Genomic DNA, 23,158 nt, shown 5'->3' on the forward strand with positions numbered 1-23,158 from the left:
AACCAAGAATTCTCTACCAAGAATACCCTATAAAGAGAATTGGAAAAGTGATAAAAAGTTCTCCAGACAAGCATACACTAAAGAAGTTCACCACCAATCAACAAGCCCTACAAGAAGTTTAAAGGAACCGCTTTCAGCTGAAAAGAAAGGGTACTAAATTACCAATAACAAAACATAAAGTAAAAATCTCCCTAGCAAGGGTAAATATATAGGCAAGGAGGGTGGACTAATTACTTATAAAGCTAGTACAGAGGTTAAAAAGAAAAAAGAGTAGAAAAAATAACTCTTTTAATTAGATGGGGAGACATAAAAATGTAAAACGTAATATGAAAAACATATTGATAGGAGGAAGTGAAAATGCAGGTTTAGAATGCATTCAAACTTAACTTGCTATTAATTTAAAGTAGACTGCTGTGTTTGTGTGTGTGTGTGTGTGTGTGTGTGTGTGTGTGTGTGTGTGAGTGTATCTCCTCTTCTTATATGTGACCTTCATGGCAATCATAAAGCAAAAATCTAAAGAGACATAAAAGGGTAATGAAAAAGAGATTTAAGCATAATACTATAGAAAGTCATGAAACCACAAAAGAAGAAAAAGAAAGGGATAGTGAGAAACTACAAAACAGCCAGAAAGCAATGAACAGAATGGGCTTCTCAATACCATACCTATCAGTACATAACCATCAGTAATTGCTCCATATGGACTAAACACAGACTAAATCCTCCAATCAAAAGACACAGAAAGACTGAATGGATTAAAAAACAAGACCCAACTACATGCTGCCTAGAAGTGACAGTGTCAGATGTAAGGACACACAGAGATGGAAAGGAAAGGGATGGAACGAGATGTTTCGTGCAGATGGACACCACAGGAAAACTAGGATAACTACCCTTCTACCAGACAAGAGACTTCAAAACAAAGACTGTGATGAAAACAAAGAAGTGTATTACACAACGAAAAGGGGTCAATCCAAGAAGAACATATAGCACTTGTAAACATTTATGCACCTAACACAGAGGCATGTGTGTGTGTGTGTGTGTGTGTGTGTATAAAGCAAATGTTAACAGACCTAAAGGGGAAAATTGACAGCAATACAATAATATTAAAGGACTTTAGTATCCCACTTACATCAGTGGGTAAACCATCCAGACAGAAAATAAATAAGGAAACATAAACACTGGCCTTAAACGACACATTTGACCTAAAGGACTTAATAAATACACCACACTCCACCCAAAAGCAGCAGAATACACTTTCTTCTCAAGTGCACACAGAACATTCGCCAGAACATATCACATGCTTATCACAAAACAAGTTCCAATAAATTAGAGATTTTTAAAACTTTTTTTAATGCTTATTTATTTTTGAGAGACAGAGAACGAGCAGGGGAGGGGCAGAGAGATGGAGAGACACAGAATCTGAAACAGGCTCCAGGCTCTGAGCTGTCAGCACAGAGCCCGACGCAGGGCTCAAAATCACAAACCATGAGACCATGACCTGAGCCGAAGTTGGACACTTAAACGACTGGGCCACCCAGATGCCCCCAATAAATTTAAGATTGGAATCGTACCAAGTAATTTTCTGTCTACACTGGTATGAGATTACGAATCAACTATATGAATAAAACTGGAAAAATAAAAAATATACAATGATTAAACAACATGCTACTAAACAACCAATGGGTCAACAAGGAAATCAAAGGAGAAATCAAACAATATTTTGACACAGTAAAAATGTCAATACAACATGCCAAAATCTGTGGGATACCGCAAAAAAATCTGTGGGACACTGCAAAAGTGGTTCTAAGAGAAAAGTTTATAACAACACAGGTCTCCTTTAAAACAAGACAAATCTCAAATAAGCAATCCAAATTTACACATTAGGAACTAAGGGGAAAAAAAGCCTAAATTAGGTAGAAGAAAGGAAATAACCAAGACCGGAGTAGAAATAAATCAAATAGGGACTAAAAAGACATTAGAAAAAAGTCAATAAAAGATGGTTCTTTGAAAAGATAAAATTGGCAAACTTTTTTCACTAAGAAAAAAACAGACATGGCCCAGATAAATAAAATTGAAAATGAGAAAGGAAAAATTAAAACTGATAGCATAAAAATATAAAGGATCATAATTATAGACCAACAAATCAGACAACTAAGAAATAAGTGGATAAATTCCTAGAAAGAAACAATCTTCCAAGACTAAATCATGAAAAAACAGATAATCTGAATAGGACAAATATTAGCAAGGAGATTAAATGACAAATTAAAACACCTTGAAACAAGAAAGGTTCAGGACCAGGAGGTTTCCCTGGTAAAGTTTAGCAAACATGAAAGTCTTTAAGTTTATTTTGAGAGAGAGAGAGAGAGAGAGAGAGCAGAGCCTTATGTAAGACTCAAACTCTTACAGTGCAGAGCCTTATGTAAGACTCAAACTCACAAATCATGAGATCATGACGTGAGCTGAAATCCAGAGTGGGATGCTTAACCAACTGAGCCACCCAGGTGCCCCTAACAAACATAAAAGATGTAATACCTATGTTTTCCAAATTCTTCCAATAACCAAGGAAGTAGGAATAGTCCCAAACTCATTTTATGAGGCCAACATTACCCTGACACCAAAACCAGACAAGGACACCAAACACACACACACACACACACACACACACTAATAATAATAATAATAATAATAATAATAATAATAATAACAATAAAGTAAGTAATCACAGGCCAATAATCCTGGAAAATAGAGGCAAAAATCTTCAACATAATATTAGCGAACTGAAATCAACAGTACACTAAAAGGATCATACATCATCATGAAATACGACTTCTATAGATGTAAGGATGTTTCAACATCTGCAAATCAAACAATGTGATACAGCACATCAGCAAATTAAAGGACAAAAATCATGTGATCATCGCAATAAATGCAGAAAAAAGCATTTGATAAAATGTTAACCTCATTTAGGACAGAAACTCTCAGTGAGGTGGGTATAGAGGAAACATATCTCAATGTAATAAAGGTCATACATGACACTCCACACTAAAATCATGCTCAACAGTGAAAAGCTGAAAGCTTTTCAATTAAGACAAAGAACAAAACAAGGACCTCCACTCTTTCCACTTTCATTCAACATAGTATTTGAAGTCTCGGCCAGAGCAATTAGGCAAGGAAAAGAAATTAGGACCAAGCTGGAAAGGAAAGAAGACTCCACAACACAACACAACACAACACAACAAAACAAAACCAAACAAAACCTGTTAGAATACATGAATTCAGAAAAGTTTCAGGGTACAAGATTAATATACAAAAATATGCTGTGTTTTTATATACTAACAAAAACTATCAAGAAGAGAAATTAAGAAAATAACCCCATTTACAATTGCTTCAAAAAGAATAAAATGCCTGGGAATAAACTTAATCAAGGACTGAAAGACCTATATTCTGAAAACTCTAAGACACTGATGAAATAAACTGAAGAAGACACATAAATGGAAGATTATTCTATGCTTATGGATTCGGAGAATATATTGTAAAAATGTCCATATTACCCAAAGCAATATACAGATTCAATGCAATCCCTATGACATTTTTCACACAAGAGAACAATCTTAAACTACGTATAGAAACACACAAAAAAAATCCTCAGTAGCCAAAGCAATCTTGAGAAAGAACAAAGATGAAGTCATTGTGCGCTCTAATTTCTAACTATATCACAAAACTATAGTAATCAATACAGTATGGTATAGGCATAAAACACAGAACAATAGAGCAGAGAGTCCAGAATGAACACAAGCAGACAGAGACAATTTGTGATACATAGGCAAGAATACACAATGGGGAAAAGACAGTCTTTTCAACAAATGGTGCTGGGAAAACTGGATGCCAATGCAAAAGAATGAAACTGGACCACTATCTTACATCAAACAGAAAAACTAACTCGAAATGAATTAGAGACTTGAATGTAAGACCAGAAACCATAAAACTATTAGAAAAAACCTATAGATGGGGCGCCTGGGTGGCTCAGTCAGTTAAGTGTCCAACTTTGGCTCAGGTCATGACCTCACAGTTCATGAGTTCGAGCCCCGCATCGGGTTCTGTGCTGACAGCTCAGAGCCAGGAGCCTGCTTTGAGTTCTGTGTCTCCCTCTCTCTGCCCCTCCCCCCCTTTCTCTCTCTCAAAAATAAATAAACATTAAAAAAAAAGAAAAGAAAAAACCTATAGAGGGTAAACTCCTTGGCTCTGCCCCTGGTGATAAATATACATTTTTTGTTACCTGACTCCAAAGGCAATGACAATAAAAGTAAAGATAATAAACATATGGGACTACATCAAACTAAACAGTTTCTGCAAAGTGAAGAAAACCATCAACAAACCGAAAAGCAACCTAATGAATGGGAAAAGATATTTGCAAGTCATATATCCAAATAAGGGGTTAATATCCAAAATATATAAAGACATCATATAGCTGAACAACACAAAAACAAACAATCCAATTAAAAAATGAGCAGATGTCTGGGGCGCCTGGGTGGCGCAGTCGGTTAAGCGTCCGACTTCAGCCAGGTCACGATCTCGCGGTCCGTGAGTTCGAGCCCCGTGTCAGGCTCTGGGCTGATGGCTCGGAGCCTGGAGCCTGTTTCCGATTCTGTGTCTCCCTCTCTCTCTGCCCCTCCCCCGTTCATGCTCTGTCTCTCTCTGTCCCAAAAATAAATAAAAAATGTTAAAAAAAAAAAAAAAATGAGCAGATGTCTTAATAGACATCTTTCCAAAGACATACAGATGACCAACAGGCACATGAAAAGATGCTCAACATTACTAACCATCAGGGATATGCAAATCAAATCCATAATGAGATATCATACTTGTAAGAATGCCTATTTTTCAAAAAAAGACAAGGAATAACTAAGTGTTGGTGCAGACATGGAGAAAAAGAAACCTTCATGCATTATTGGTGAGAATGTAAATTGGTACAGAAGCTGTGGAAAATGTTATGGACGCTCCTTAAAATTAAAAACAACTGCCACAGTGCAGAAATTCCACTTTTGGGTATTTATCCAAAGAAATCACAATACTAAGTCAAAAAAGGTATATGCACCCCTATGTTCATCACAGAATTATTTAGAATAGCCAAAATATGGAAACAACCTATTTATAGATGAATGAATAAAAAAGATGCGGTGTATATATACAATGAAGTACTACCCAGTCATTAAAAAGAATGAAATCTTGTCATTTCTCCCAACATGGATGGACCTTGAGAATGTTATGCAAAGTGAAATAAACCAAACACAGAAAGACAAATAACATATGATTTCACTTATGTATGGAATCTAAAAGGCAATACAAATAAACAAATACAACTAAACCAAACAAAACTCATAGAGAATAGATTGGCAGCTGCCAGAGAGAAAGGAGGTTGGGGGGGGGGGGGGTAAAATTGGTGAAAGGGATGAAGAGACACAAATGTCCCGTGATAAAATAAATAAGTCATAAGGATACAATATACAGCAAGGTGATTAAAGTCAGTAATATTTAAAAGTTGCTAAGAAAATAAATCTTAAAAGTTATCACAAGAAAAAAGTTATAATTTTGTATGGTGGCAGATGCTGAAGAGACATTGTGCTGATAAATTTTCAATATATACAAATGTCAAACCTGATGTTTTACACCTGAAACTAACATAATGTATGCCAATTATACTTCAATAAAAAAGTAAGAAACTTATAAGAACACATTTCCTTAAAAAGTTTTACAGAAATGTTTCCTTCATGCTTTACATTATCATCCTCTTTCTTTCTTTTTGTATTTAGTATTTACTAAAATGCAAAAGAAACCTTCAGTAAACAAAAATGAGATGAACTTTTATCTTCATGTTCTACTGAAATAGCATATATTTTAGCAATGACTTACTTTTTTCCAAAAAATGTAAATGCACATTTTCTAAGAAATTTAATCTTTAAAAGACCACTTGAAAATATTCATTTGGCCAGAGGACTTTAATTCACAAGAATATTGATTTTTACATCATTAAATGATCTTAGATTATTTATGAACACTATAATGACAAGGAAAAATACATTGTCTGATTGACAACCCCAGTCTTAAGAAACCTGATGACTTTTTATAAACTAGACAAGTTTTATCTTCATTATATATAACCTTCTTATCTAGATAAAATTTACTTTGAATCAATTTTGTTTTTTTATTAAAATAATACATGTATGGAGTTTTAAAAGTTGAATACTATATCAGATAACTCATGTCTCCTTCCACACTAAGTCTATTACTATTACTTTAGATCGATTCATTTTCAGTTTTTTTATCTATTTTGTCTGGTATTTTCTGCATGGGTATAAATAGAATATTTATGCTAATCTTTGATTTTTTTAATTTTAGGTATAATCTATTGCTTTTGTCCTTTGGGAAATAAGGACATAAGTCTTACGCTACTCTTTTCTCCAACACATATACTCATATATTCAAAGGTTTTTATAATTTTTGGTTAAATTCATATTCGGTGTTCATTATTATTGAAAATAAATACATACTGTCCTTGACTTAACCACCTATATATTTAAGTTTATTACACTTAATTTATACAATTATTACTTTCCCTGTACTCAAATATTCCCTATTTCTCTTTCACTTGATTGTAAAATAGAGTTACAATCTCCTCTGAATATAGTCAAATCTATGATTTAATTCTTCACTTGTATGTTTTCTTGAAGATATTGCTTCTGAAGTTTATGCCTCCTCCTGACCCAATCTTGGCTGACTGCCTTGTGAAGCAACTCCATACCCACATCTGTGGGAATTCCCTTTGCCTTTCTCATTAATTCATTTAGAAAATAATTATTGAAGGGTGCCTGGATGGTTTACTCGGTTAAGCATCTGACTTTGGCTCAGGTCATGATCTCACGGCTTGTGGGTTGGAGACCCACATCGGGCTCTGTGCCGACAGCCTAGAGCCTGGAGCCTGCTTCGGATTCTGTGTCTCCCTCTCTCTCTGCCCCTCCCCCATTTGTGCTCTGTCTCTCTCTCAAAATAAATAAACATAAAAAAATTTTTTTAAAGAAAATAATTATTGAGTTCCAATTATGTGCCAAGCGGAGGAGGGGGAGAGAGAAGGAATTTTTTAATTGCCTGAAAACATGCAATAAAATTACAGGAGAGGATACAGAAATATATAAATGAATGTGATATATGGACTATAAAAGATGAGATCATTGGAGACAATGTACAAAATAAGAAAGTTACAGAACAATGCTTTTCATTTATATATATGCAAAATCTCCAACGAAACTTTTCAACTAAAATCAAAAATGTAGACAGGACAGCACACTCTAATCAAGTGAGGGGCAATCTAAGAATGCAAGGCTTGTTCAAGATTTAAAAATCAGTTAATGAAATACAGATATAAAAGGAGAAGTAGCACACAATTTTCTTCATAAATCCAGAAAGAACATTTGACAAAATTTACTATCCGATCATGATTAAATCTCTCAGAAGATCAGGAACACAAAGAAACTTTTTCAAACTAGAAAAGGACTCTACTTTAAAAATGTACAGCTAACATCATCCCTAAGGGAAAAAGGCAGACTGCTTACCCCTAAAATGCGAAGCAAGGCAAAAAGTATCTGCCTTCCACTTACTTTGCTGTTGTCCTGGATATCCATTCTAGCCAGCAAGAAAAATAAATAAATAAAGCTTTCAAAGCTTGGAAAAGAATAACACTGTCTTTTATCATGTTCAATGGTTTTAAGTCCTAAAGAATTTATGAAAGGTGACTAAAGAATTAACATGTGAATTTTGCAAAGCCATAGATATAAACTCATCACACAAAGTCAAATATACTAACAATGAACCTCTGTAAAATAAAACGGTACCACCAACAATAGCATTAAAAAGTTAGAGAGAACTTTTTTACACAAGGACGAGACCTATACAATTAAACTAGAAAGCAGTACTGAGAGAAATGAAAGAATATCTGAATAATTGGAGATAGGTCATGCCCCTGGATGGAAAGACTTAGTATTATTCATATATCAATCCTCCCCTAATTGACAGGTATAATGCTATCACAACCAATGTTCCAGTAGACTCTAAGATTAAGATAAAAATATACAGGATGTAGAATATAGGTGGTAAGAGTAGACAAATAGACCAACGGGAGAGAATAAAGTGCCAGCTTTAGTTCTACACTTATATGATTAATTAATTTTTGACAAAGGCTTTCAGGCCATCAATAGGTAAATAAAAGTCATTTCAATAAATGACTCTGGAACACACACATGATATTAATTCATGATAAATCAGAGACCTAAATATAAAAGCTAAAGTCCTAAAATATATGAGAAAATATAGAAGAGTATCTCTGTGACCTTGGGTAAGGAAAGGTTCCTTCGTAAGGCCAAAAGTATGAACCATTATAGAAGAAATTGATAAATTGGACATTTCTCATTAAAGAAATTGGATACCAGTAAAGAAGTAGGACACTAAGAAAAAATTGCTATATATATATATATATCTCAGTATTAAACATACAAGTGGATAAAAAAATACACAGACATTCTATAGAGGAATATATACAGAGGATCAATAAGCACAGGTAAAAACCATCAGGTTAAAGTAAACTGAAAACACAATGAAACATCACTTCACACCCACTAGAACTGCTAAGATTAAAAAAGCAAACAAACCAAATATTGGTGAGGATAAGGAGCAACTTGCAATCTCATACACTGCTGTTGGGATTATAAAATAATATAATCATTACTTTTTTCTTGTTTCTTATAAAATGAGACATACATCTGTCCTATGACCAAGCAATTGCAGTCCCAGGTATTTACAAGGAGAAATCACATGTCGACAAAATGATGTATACACAAATTTCAACAGCAGCTTAATGCACAGTATTCAATAATCTGAAACAACCCATGTGTTCATCAACAGAATGAGCACATAAAAATATATTCACACAGGGGCGCTTGGGGGGCTCAGTCAGTTAAGTGTCCAACTTCGGCTCAGGTCTTGATCTCATAGTTCATGGGTTTGAGCCCCACTTCAGGCCCTGTGCTGACAGATCAGAGCCTGGAGCCTGCTTCAGATTCTGTGTCTCCCTCTCTCTCTGCCCCTCCTCCATTCGTGCTCTGTCTGTCTGTCTGTCTCTCTCTCAAAAATAAACATTAAAAAAACAATATATTCACATAATAGAATACTATTCATTGATAAAAATAAACTAATGAGGAATACACTTGACAATATAAATTTCAAAAATCTATGCTGAGGAATCCCTAGGTGGCTCAACTGGTTGGGTGTCTGGCTCTTGACTTCAGCTCAGGTCACGATCTCATGTGTTTGTGGGATCAAGCCCTGCATTGGGCTCTGTGATGATAGCGAGGAGCCTACTTGGGATTCTCTCTCTCCTTCCCCCTCTGTACCTCCCCTGTTCACAATCTCTCTCTCCCTCTCCCTCTCTCTCCCTCATAATGAATAAATAAACATTAAAAACTATTCTGAGAAAAAGGAGTCAGATATACCATTGATGGAAAACTCATGACAGAAAAATATATAGTGATAAACATCAGAGCATTGTTGTCTCTGACTGGCGGGATAGGTGAAGTATTTTTTTAGGGGACAATATTAATGAGGAGAACAAGGAAATGTCTGGGGTGATGGAAATGTTCCATATTTTGATGTGGTTTGGGTTATACAGGTATGCATTTGTCCAAATTCATTGCATTATATACTAAAATGTGCACATTTCACTATATCTAAATTGTACTTCATTTTTTAAAAGGAAAAAGAGATGAAAAGATCCAAAATAAGTTTCCAGAGATCTAGAAAGAAAAGACTGAATGGGGGAAAGCAATATTCAAAGACATAATAGCTTAGAATGTTTAAGAATTTACAAAGCACATCAATCCCCAGGTTCAGAAAGTTCAATGAATCTCAAGCAGGATAAATAAGAGAACTACCTGAATTCACACAATTTAGTGGAATACCAGAAAAAAAGAGAAAATCTTAAGAACAGAAAGGGAAAGAAATGTTACATATGAAGGAATAGCAATTAGATTAGAGCTGATTTCTTAATCTCAACAATAGAAGCCAAAATACCATGGGAAATGTTCGTTAAAAATATTTAACAGAAAATAATAGCCAAACTAAACCTGTATGCCCAATGAAACTATCTTTCAAACATTATGTTGAAATTAAAGCACTTAATCAAATTAGAATTTATTATCAAAAGACCATCATTAAAGGGACTTCTTACAGATATATTTTAGGAAACAAGTAAATAATCTCAGAAAACAATATCAGAGATGTAAATAGGAATAAATGAACAAGAAGTCTGGATCTAAAACTGTTACAGCTTCTTTCTGAAAACATTTTTTAGATGAAAAGATTTCAAAGATAGAAAAGGCATTCTGGCATACAATTTTATATTAGCAAATGTGGTATTTCAAATAATATTCTGATTAAGTAATTTTATTTTGGTTGTCTATCCATATGTCTGTTAAAGCAGATAATGTTCATTGGAAATTCCAAAATAGTTAAAATAATAGCCCTCAGATATCCTAATTTTCAGTATTCTTTCCACAAAATAAAATAAATGGCTCATGTGGAAAAAATCCTAAATTGAATACAGGACATTTTGTTGGACTATAGTTAAAAGTTAAAGTATTTTAAACTGCATCTCTCCATTACTACATAAGTAGGGTAGAGCCAATTGGCAGTTCAAGTGAGGCTGAAATTTCCCGACATATTAAGTTCATTGGGTCGTGAAATATATTTGATTTCACATAATTATATTTTTCTTCCAAGAGAAACATAATCTCTGTTTCACTTACGCTCAACCATTCAAACAGCTTATCATATGACCGTTCTTAGTTTTTATTTAACTAAAATATATTTTGGGGGCTCAAACAAAAAGAATAGCTTAATTTTACTTTGATAACCAAGATAATATGCTGATAGTGTTATGATTTCTAAATTTGATTATAATATAAATATTCCAATCAGGATCAAGTTTACAAAAAAACACAAACACATGCATTACTTAAGAGATCATAAATGTAGTGTTCTTTTGTAGGGTTCTTAAAAACCAAACTGTTAATGCAAAGGAACATACTTAAGTTACAAAAGCATATTTTTGAGAATTATGTAATGCTATCACTATCACTGATCATTTAACAAGAAATGAAATAATCATTATAAACTGGTTTATTGGGTACTACACTTTAAATTACTTCAGTACTAATTCAACAAATATAGTATAAAGTGCTACCTGTGCAAGGTTCACAGAACACAGTCTTTAGTTAATTCCATTCTCGATTTTCATCATTTCCTAACACTTCATCCGAAAACCAGTGATTTCTAATGTCCAATCCTTTCTTATTTTCTCATATAAAAATGGTTTTCCCTTCTTCCCCTATGCTCTTTTTTTTAACTTAAGTATCTTTTCCCAACATTTCCCATCATATGCTATAATTCTATTTGCAAAAAAACTAGCCCATATTCTTAGAATCAGAATGGCACACTTAGAAAATTCATACCACAGGTGATCAAAACAATAACATAAAACCTTTGGTACCAAATGCTTGATCAATCAGGATTTAAAGGCGGATAAGATAAATTACTGTAAATACTTTAAACAGAAGGTGATTTTATAGAAAGAATTATAAATATTAAAAATTATTGAAATAGTTAAAGGAGTTATCTGTTGTGTGGTCCCCCAGGAATGACTCCAGAAATGACTTCCCAAGAAGCCAATTACCAACACAGGAATCATAGAACATCTTTGTTGGTGACATGTGGAAAACTAGAGATCTTCTAAGTATAACTAAAGACAAGCCAATGTGCAGATAAACATCATAATATGCAGCATCTAACAAATGCAGCAAAACTAAATTCAACAATACATTGAAAGAATGATTCACCATGATCAAGCAGGATTTATTCCAAGTATACAAGAGTGGTTCAATATTATCAAATCAAGCAATGTGATACATCACATGAACAAAATAAAGGACAAAAACATATGATTATCTCAATAAATGCAGAAAAAATACTTGACAAAATACAATATCCATTCATGATAAAAACTCCCAGCAACTTGGGTTTAATTTTTTTTTAACGTTTTTATTTATTTTTGAGACAGAGAGAGACAGAGAATGAATGGGGGAGGGGCAGAGAGAGAGGGAGACACAGAATCGGAAGCAGCCTCCAGGCTCTGAGCCATCAGCCCAGGGCCCGATGCGGGGCTCGAACTCACGGACCGTGAGATCGTGACCTGAGCTGAAGTCGGACGCTTAACCGACTGAGCCACCCAGGCGCCCCGCAACTTGGGTTTAGAGAAAGCATACCTGAACTTAATAAAGTCCATATATGAAAACCCCACATTCAATGATGAAAACCTGAGAACTTTTGCTCTAAGGTCAGGAAGAAGACAAGGATATCCCATCTCACCACTTTTATTCAATACTACTGGAAGTCCTAGCCACAGCTATCAGACAAGAAAAAGAAACAAAAGATCCAAATTTGTAAGGAAAAGTAAAACTATCACTATGTGCAGATGCCAAACTATATATATCTGTGTGTGTATACATATGTGTGTGTGTGTGTATGGCTAATCATTTCACAAAAAACCTCTGAATTTAGTAAAGTTAAATACAAAGCAAAATACAAAATTAACATAAAGAAATCTGTCATGTTTCTAAAACTAGAAATAAAGTAGGAGAAAAAGAAATTAAGAAAACAATCTCATTTACAATTGAATCAAAAAGAAGAAAATACCTAGGAATAAATTTAACCAAGGAGATGAAAGACCAATACTCTGAAAACAATAAGATGCTGATAAAAGAAACTGAAGATGACACAAACAAATGGAAAGATATACCATGCTCATGGACTGGAAGAATTAATATTGTTACAATGTCCATATCATCCAAAGCAATCTACAGATTCAATGCAATCCTTATCAAAATACCAATAGCATTTTTTAGAACTAGAAAAAATAATGCTAAAATTTATATAGAGGGGTACCTCGGTGGCTCAGTCAGTTGAGTGTCTGACTTGGGCTCAGATCATGATCTCACAGTTTGTGAGTTCAAGCCCCGCATCGGGCTCTGTGCTGACAGTTTAGAGCCTGGAGTCTGCTAAGGATTCTGTGTCTCCCTCTCTCTCTTTCCCTTCCCTCACGCATGTTCCATCTCTCTCTGTCTCAAAAACTAAATAAACACTTAAAAATTTTTTAATTTATATGGAGCCACAAAAGACCCCAAACAGCTACAGCAATCTTGGGGGGGTGGGGAAAAGAACAAAGATGAAGGTATCATAGTCCCAGATTTCAAGAAATACTACAAAGTTATATTAATCAAAACATTAAAGAATTGACACAAAAGAGACCCAAAGATCAATGTAACATAAGAGAGAGCCCAGAAATAAAGCCGCATATATATGGTACATTAATCTATGACAAAGGAGGCAGGAATATAGAATGGGGGAAAAACAGTCTCTTCAATAAATGATGTTGGAAAACTGGACAGTTACAAGCAAAAGATTGAAACTGGCTCTCCTTCTTATACCATACACAAAAACAAACACAAAACAGGTTAAAGACCTAAATGTATGACCTGAAACCATCAAACTCATAAAAGAAAACGTAGGCAGTAATCTCTTTGACAACAGCCTTAGCAACATCTTTATAGTTGTTTCCTTTGGAAAGGTAAACAAAGGAGAAAAAAAAAAAACTATTGGAACTACACCAAAATAAAAAGCTTTTGCACAGCAAATGATACCATCAACAAACAAAAAAGCAACTTATGGAATTTTAGAAAATATGTGCAAACTTTATATCCAATATGGATTAATAGCCAAAATATATAAAGAACTTATACAATTCAATAGCCAAAAAATTTGATTTAAAAAAGGGCAGAGAACTGGGGTGCCTGGGTAGCTCAGTTGGTTGAGTGTCTGACTTCCGCTCAGGTCATGATCTCGCAACTAGTGAGTTCGAGCCCCACATCGGGCTCTGGGCTGACAGCTTGGAGCCTGGAGCCTGCTTCGGATTCTGTGTCTCCCTCTCTCTCTGCCCCTAACCCACTCGCATTCTGTCTCTGTCTCTCAAAAATAAGTAAACATTAAAGAAAATTTTTTTAAAAAAAGGGCAGAGAACCTGAATAGGGATTTTTTCCAAAGACATACAGATGGCCAAGAGACTCATGAAAAGATATTTAACAGCATTATTCATCAATAAAGTGCAAATCAAAACCAAAATGAGATATCACCTCACACCAGTCAGAAGGGATAGTGTCAAAAAGACAAGGAATAACAAGTGTTGGCAAGAATGTGGGGAAAAAATGAACCCTCACGCATTGTCGGTGGTAATGTAAACTGGGGCAGCCACTATGGAAAACACTGTGGAAGTCCATCAAAGGAGTAAAAATAGAAACACCATATGATCCAGAAATACCACTACTGTGTATTTACCCAAAGAAAACAAAAGCACTAATTTGGAAGGATATATGCACACTTATGTTTATTGCAGCATTATTTACAAATGCCAAGATATGGAACAACTCAAGTGTCCATCAATAGATGAATGGATAAAGAAGATGTGAGATACAAATACACATGAATGCACACACGCGCACACATGCGCGCGCGCGCACACACACACACACACACACACAAATGGAATATTACTTAGTCATAAGAAAGAATGAAATTATGTCATTTGCAACCACATGGATGGACCCAAGGATGTTATGCTAAGTGAAATAAGTCAGACAGAGAAAGACAAATACCAAATTATTTCACTTATATGTGGAATTAAAAAAAAAATGAACAAACAAAAACAAACACACTTAAATACAGAGAACTGGGTATTGCCAGAGGTGAGTGGCATGATGGGCAAGATAGCCACAGAGAATTAAGAGGTGCAAACTTCCACTTATAAAATAAATAAGGAGGTCAAAAGTACAGGACAGGAAATATTGTCAATAATATTGTAATAACATTGTATGGCAGCAGAGAGTGACTACATTTAGTTGTCATCACTGAGTAATGCACAGAATTGTTGAATCACTATGTTGTACACTGGCAACTGATATGACAGCGTATGTCAACAAAAAAAAAAATAATGAGATTCTTGTTTTGGCATTTAAAAAATATTTAAAATGTATAGAAACTTCAAAACATTACTGAGAAAAAGTAAAAATCACCTAAATAAATGTACTTACCCTTGCCATATACAAGGTTAATGTTATAAAACATTAATTGCTTGTCTGTACACCATGGAAAACTAAAAATGAAATTTCAAAAAGATACCACTTACAAAAACATTAGTTTCATCAGCATAAAAATATTAAATGCCTTTACCATGAAACCATAATATACTATTAACTCTTTCAATCCATGGTAATAACATGTTTTTCCATTTACTACAACAGAGAAATGTTATGTGTCTAACTAAATATTGAGAGTTTTATCACTATAAGACACAGAAAAAATGTCTGTTTCAGAATAATAGCAGACTAGCACACCTCCAATCTTGGGTGATTCCATAAAAAAATAACACCTTGGTTTCACAGCAGCACTTACTTTTATATAGTTAATTTGTGTAAAAATATAGTGTAATAAACCTTTATGAAAGAATAAATTTTCAATAAAAAATTCATTGGTTATCTCAGGGCACCTGGGTAGCTCAGTCAGCTGTGTCCAACTTCAGCTTAGGTCATGATCTCACAGTTCGTGGGTTTGGGTCCTGCGTCAGGCTCTGTGCTGACAGTTCAGAGTCTGGAGCCTGCTTTGGATTCTGGGGTCCGCCTGTCTCTGCAACTCCACCCGGTCATGCTCTGTGTCTCTCTCTCTCTCTCTCTCTCTCTCAAACATAAATAAACATTTTTAAAAAATTAAATATTCATTGGTTGCCCTAACAATTAAAGAAAATGTGTTCTTTTTATTTTTTAAATATTTATTTTAAGAGAGAATGTGCATGTACATGCATGTGAACAGGGGAGGGGCAGAGAGAGAAGGAGAGAGAATCCCAAGTAGGCTCTGGACCCAACCCAAAGCCTGAAGCAGGGCTCACTCTCATGACCTTGAGATCATGCTCTGAGCTGAAATTAAGAGTTGGATGGTTAACTGAGCCAGCCAGCTACCCCTAAAGAGAAAATTTAAATTAATACAATGCCAATATTAGCAAACATGTAATATTATTTGCAATATATAACATTACTAATTTCTACTAACACATTCTACAATTTTGTAAGAAGTATTGATTTCATGAATTGAAAACTGATACATGGGATAAGTAATATGGAAGAAGCTGATGAATAAATATTTATAAACCTGCTTACTATGTTATGATATATCCCAAACTGATTTCAAGTATTCTAAACATATTGGCTAGCATTTCCGGAGAGGTTCTTTACACAAGTTGTATTGAGTTTTATACAATATCTGCTGTATAACCTGTGAGGTTGGAAGAAGGAACATTCATAAAATAGAGTCTGTTGCCAGCAGTAGAGAAATGTGGGACATGAGAAAGTGGAAGGACACGCAGACACCTAGCTGCCATAATGAGAAAAGTTTTGTTTTTCCTGGAATATAGAAAAAAGAAGGAGGGTTCCAGAAAAATTAATTGTATTAAAGAAGAAAGGGGAGGCGATGGAGTTAGTTACACTATTAGTTGTTACATCCATGAAGACAGATATTTTTTTCAAAAGACCTGCATGGCACAAAATAAAGCAGAACTTTTAAACTTGAAAAGGCCCAGTCCATCCCTGACTGCTCAAATTTGAACTCCCAAGTCCAAGCGTGGGCTAACTGTATCCATCACTGTGTCCCACTGGAAACAAGCTAAGCATAGCCCCTTCATGCACACTGTCAGTAATGTGTTCCTACAAGGCAGATAATGGGTTTTAAAATGCTACATCCATAGCCAATTCTCCATTATTCAGAGGGGAAAATGATAATGCAATACACATAAACCCATCCATCTACAACTAAGTTCTAAAAATGCAAATGAAACACAGTGAAACACCAATGAAGGTATTATATTTATTACTGTGTTTTGAGAGCCATAAATTCATTTGAGCCAGCAATGTCTATCAGTTTGATTAGCTGGTCTTCTGAGCCTTCATTTTTGTCCTTCTGAGACTAACATTACATGTTGTATGAACAGACTTAGAAGTGAATCAATCAATGAGAAATTCTAAGAGTTCTCTGTTTTATGTATTTAATTTTTTTGGTCTACCTCTTCAAAGCCAGCTCTTAGTCAAACTGTTGTATTTTAATTTCTCTTCTATCATAATCTCTTTCACTTGCTTTGTTTTTCTCTCCACAAATTTCTTCAACACTTTCTCAATTTCCAGGGGCATTCATTGTCCAAACTGGACAAAGCATGACTACATGTGAAAGTCACTGAAAAAACATAGTCGCGACAAACATACAATGAGATAATAGCTTGTGGTGCATTTGCTGCTGTGATAGCCTTCTCTTAACCATAAAAATGTCCAAGATGAATATCTTCTGTATTGCTACTGCATGAAATTTTGAAAACATCTTTGTCTACCAATTGTATTTGGAATGGGACTTGAGACTCTTCCTGTACAATATATTACCTAAAGAGTATTCTAATGAGTTTGGGGGTGATGTAAATATATTTTCCAGTGTAAATATTAGCGCCCCTCCTAACAACAAAAACCGAGAAAGAAGAGATACAAGCATTCTATGATTTTGAGTATTAGAAACTCAGTTTTTTAATTGAGGTGTTCTAATGTAACATTCACTTTGAAAAGTATTCTGGAGAGTATGCCTGTATATTTCAAAAAGAACTTCTTTCCTCTTCCCTATCCCCACATCATACCCAACCAAGTCATTCACTTCTGTGATTCTCATTAATATTTCTTTCCTCTCCATTGCTTACTATGAATAATAAAATTAAATCAGAAAACTCAGCAATTAGATATTTGGGGCTTTTGTGAGAGCAATTTCCTTGAAGGAAATGAGAAGGGGAGAGGAGGTCTGAACCCTTGTTTTGAGCAAAAAGTAGAACATGATGGAGAGAAAATAGCAAGGAGGCAATATGCTCTCAAAAAATTTCAATGTATGCAGAGTTAAATTTCATAGTCTCTCTAGCAGGGAAGAGGATTAACAGAAAAAAAAAGAAATAATATTTGCCGAACACCAACTATTTGCCAAGTATTGTTTAAAATGCATCATATAGGGGCGCCTGGGTGGCGCAGTCGGTTGGGCGTCCGACTTCAGCCAGGTCACGATCTCGCGGTCCGTGAGTTCGAGCCCTGCGTCAGGCTCTGGGCTGATGGCTCGGAGCCTGGAGCCTGCTTCGGATTCTGTGTCTCCCTCTCTCTCTGCCCCTCCCCCATTCATGCTCTGTCTCTCTCTGTCCCAAAAATAAATAAAAAACGTTGAAAAAAAAATTTATAAAATGCATCATATAATTATCTTAACTATTTTTCAAATCACTCATAAGTAGATTCCAATAGTCCCATTTTTAAATTTTTTTAAACATCTATTTTTGAGAGACAGAGTGAGACAGCTCACGAGTGGGGTAGGAGCAGAGAGAGGGGGTTATGAAGAATCCAAGGCAGGCTCCAGGCTCTGAGCTGTCAGCACAGAGCCTGATGCGGGGCTTGAACCCACAGACCACGAGATCATGACCTGAGCTGACGTTGGCTGCCCAACTGACTGAGTCACCCAGGTGCCCCAGTCCCATTTTTAGACAAGAAAGGTAAGAATTAGAGAGGTTAAGTAGATCAGGTGAACTCATAACATGTAGTTGGCCTTGCAAAGATCCAAGTTTATGTCGTTAAACCTCAGGCACACACACTTTGCTCTAAGTATTGTGTACAGGGTTCACTAAATTAGAGCCAAGCACAATCAGTCGGATTTTCCTAACTCAAGACTGTGCCTGAGCTGCTGTGCCGGCATTCTCATCAGTAGGTAGCAGCCCTTTAAACTACTGCCAAATATTTCAGGGAAATGAGTGACCTCAAAAAGGAGCTAATCCATTTAGTCCTCATTGCCTTACATACATTTTTTAAAGCAAAAGTTGATTAGCATGTGATATCCCAAAATATATTTGTTGTATAACTCATATTTGGAAATAACTGTGGGGATTTAAAACACACATGCACACACACACACACACACACACACACACACACAGACACCTGGTCTCTGCCTTCATTATGCTTGGAATTTTTAGTAAAGTATCTGCCAATGTAGAGAATATGGCATTGGCTAAATTTGCATGTGGACATTTAGAAGAGGAATCTTGGTTGCCTTTTTCTTACTAAAATTCATTAAACAATTATTTTTATCCATCATCATTTAGCAATTAACAAAACTGCCATCATAATAAGCTCTTAAATATAACTTCTAGAGACTTAATAATAATTTAATATGACTTATGCTAATAAAGCCCTGGGTCTTACTTGACTAGTTAGAATCACTGATAGCAGATTCAGTTCAATTATGTCTTCCTAAATATTTATGTTTTGCCTCCTCTTGTCTTCCCTATTTTAAGCTATCCTTGATGGAGTTGTTAGCCCACACACATGACTACAGATGAAAAGGAGGTGAACAAGAGTCATCTCCAAAAGTCTAATGGATGTAGCCACTGTCTGTGGGACATAATGCCATTTACCCTTCTTCTATCTCTGCAAGTTCCAAGTGTTTTTGCAGTAAAGAGTAATTAACAACCATTAAGTATTTCAAAGATACACACATACACACATATTTTCCATGACACATTGAAAATACCTCATTAGAGAGGTTGTCAATAAATGACAAGATTGGATGATAACAATGCAATAAAAAAATTAGATACTTGTGCTCTATGCAAGAAAAACAATTCTGTCAAAACCAATGGTAGAAACATGTTCTTAATAAAGTGCAAATAATGGAGACTTACTCTCAAATATCTACACCACCTAAGGAATACTGACAAAGATACCCAAAGTAAAGAATCATATAAAATGAGTTGACTTAACTGAATAAACATCCACCCTGTATCAGACATGAGACTAGGCAAATTACCATAGGCAGTGACCTCTTTATTCTCAAGGGCCTAAGTTGTAAGTAATATTCTCTCTGCTTTATGGATGAGGAGACTCAGTCTCAGAAAAGTTGTACAATACACAACTAGTAAGAAGGGAGTCTGAGATTAGTATCTAGTGCATTCGAACATGGCACCCGTGGTCTTGAGGTACCTATTTGTGCTTCTATTTAAATAACACAACTGCAATTCTTGGGAATTTACAAATGGCAACCTAACTAATGGAACCCCATTGTCAGGAACAGACCCAAAAGTGCCCTAGGATATTCACTTCACCTCCTGTACTGTCCACTAGGGTGGCCATTACCCTAAGTGGCTATTGAGCAACTGAAATGTAACTAATCCCAAATGAGGTGTGCTGTGAGTGTAAAACGTACGTGGGAGTTAAAGACTTAATATGAAAACAAGAATGCAAAATATCTCATTAATATATTTGTCTTGTTTTATATTAAAATGACATTTTTGATATACTGAAGTAGTGAAAATATATTAAAATTATTTTCACTTTTAAAAATATAACTTCCAGAAAATGCAAACTTACATACGTCGCTTACATTTGTGACTCTTTTTATAGTTCCATTAGACATTCATGATATCAGTGATGTGTTCAAGATATCACCCTCCTCCACCCCCCAAAACCTATACAAAGAGAGAGACAAAAACTGTATAACTATTTGCTAAATAAATGAAAATTAAAAAATAAATAAATAAATAAAAAGAAAATCATCAGTGACTCCAATAGAGTCCTCTAAATTCATGATGAAGTCATAGTTTGTCAGAATCACTACACAGTTGAAGTCTAAGCAAACTTTCGCTTTTCACTTTTACCAAGAGAAAGCATATACTTGAGCGCTCATAATAGTATAGACCTCTGGGTTTTGTTTTTTGTTTTTGTTTTTGTTTTTTTCCTCTTGGGGTCTTTCTACTGCAGCCATTTCTACCAATGATCATACTTTGTATAAATGAATACTGTGCCTCCTTTTTACCTTGTACTGTTTTCTTTGCTCTCTCTCCCTTTCTTTTCTTCCTTCCTTTCTTCTTTCTTTTTTATTTGTTTCCCAAGCAGTCAATACATTTTCAATGTATGATCATTTGGGGAAGAAACTAAAACAAACTAATATTTAACGCGGTCCCAGTTTAGCTCCCTGCTTCCTTTGTAGTATTATCTCAGATAATCAGCGCTACTAGGTTCCTGCTTCAACCAAATCACCCACTCACAGGCCACCTTGGCAGCCTGAGTGTCACCATCTCTGATCTGTCTCATGCCCTTATTCCTCCCCACATTTGTTATTTGTTCCACTGTGCTCACACTTGGTGCCCCTATCCCACAAACTGAAGGAGTCTTTCCTTCAAATAAGCCCCAGGTATGGTTCCAAACTCCTGCATGCCCTATAAATAAATCTCACATCCAATGTCCTCAGCTGGGTGTTTTCTTCATTTGCTTTGCACTCTCGTAAACTTTTACGTATTTCTCCTGGCATTTAATTATATCATACCACATATTAGAGTTATTTGAGGTGTTACTCGTATTCTCCCTCACCATAATACTGAGTTGATCTTAAAAGCAGACCTTCTTTTTATTTTCCATTCTTCAAAAAAATTTAATATAGTACCTTAAATATTGTAAGGATATAAAAAGAACTCTACCTTTATTAATATGTGCCCTTCATTTGATAATCAATATATATTTTATACCAGTTTATAGATATTTTAAAATTTTCCTTTGGAAATTTTTTAAAATAAATTTTATTGGGGATTTCACAAATTTAAGAATCTGATATTCTCAACAAGATTGATTTGTTCCTCATGCATTCCATTTTGTTTGTTCATTAAAGTTGGAAGCAATTCAATGTAAAACTTGCTCCCTCACTACTCAGAGCCTATATGATAGGTTTTTTTTGGTTTTTTGGATCTATACCCAAGCTGATACAGCTGCCATCCAAAGAGTCAACACAGAATGGAAAGTAAAGCTTTTCTCAAGGAAGTAGATTAAGTCTGAGGTATCTGAAATGCTCCTGCATTACATTTACATAAGGATACTAGTCCCTAAACAGCCTTGAAATATGTTTGTTTTTCTCTATAGTATTCCACATAGTGCTAGAAACAGGTCAGGCAAAGACTGTTCAACTAGTTGTCTACTGGGGAATGCTCTCTTAACCAAATTAAAATACTCCCTTTGGCATGAATGGAGAAGTCAAGGAAGAAACACAATGTTCCTTATTTCATCTGCCATGTTAAAAGCCAGAACAAACATTCATTCTTTTTAAAGCACTATTGTTTTTTACCAATTATAAGAGATAAAATTTATATACCAAAGGAATGGCACTTTTGGTATCTACACTAAACTCATGGTTTAAATATTAATATGTCATATCAATTGACAAAATTTGCTTTTTTGTCATTTTAATATATATACCATATTTGTTTTCATTCCATCCCTCTAATATATCATATGGATTAATGGTGCTTGTTATTTCCACTGCTTACAATGCTGTCACTATGTGTATATTGTGTATATGTGTATATTGAACATCTACCAACTCAACATTTTAATATAATTCTTTAAGCAAATTACCACAAGATATTTTAGTTTAAAAGACTTTAGGAGCATATTCAATCCCCTAAACTATTTAAATATGTAAACTCAACCATTCAAATCGCAATGTCCACTGGTCTAAAAAGGATAAAGTAAAAGGTCCATCCATAGTAATGCCCAATTAAAATCGAATAACTCTGTTCTTGATGTTCTTATATTTTATTGAGTAAATTGATATTTGTTAAGGATTGAATTCTGAGTCGTACAACAAACAAAGGAGATTTCTCTTATTTCATGGATCTAAGACACAGCTGACTCAACAGAGAACTCAGACACTGGTCAACATACTGAGGCTTGGAGAAAGCCTGGAAGACAGTGTGATGAGTCTGAGCTTGAAAGATTTTTTTTGTTACATTCAGAAAGATTTTTTTCTTTATGAAAGCAACGAATCACTAGATGTTTATATCATTTCTTTTCCATTTCTTTCCTTCCTTCCCACCTTCTATTCTGTGAAAATACCAAACAGTCACAACTTAAAA

The 23,158-nt window shown here is 34.9% G+C and overlaps 1 protein-coding gene across 3 annotated transcripts in view; it reads right to left on the bottom strand.

The window, feature by feature from the left end:
* Positions 1-23,158, bottom strand: part of MALRD1 (MAM and LDL receptor class A domain containing 1) — an 824,069-nt gene that overhangs the window by 401,892 nt on the left and 399,019 nt on the right. The gene's annotated exons all lie outside the window — the stretch shown is intronic.

The sequence above is a fragment of the Neofelis nebulosa genome, chromosome 8 (genome assembly GCF_028018385.1).
Source record: "Neofelis nebulosa isolate mNeoNeb1 chromosome 8, mNeoNeb1.pri, whole genome shotgun sequence".
Taxonomy (NCBI): Eukaryota; Metazoa; Chordata; class Mammalia; order Carnivora; family Felidae; genus Neofelis; species Neofelis nebulosa.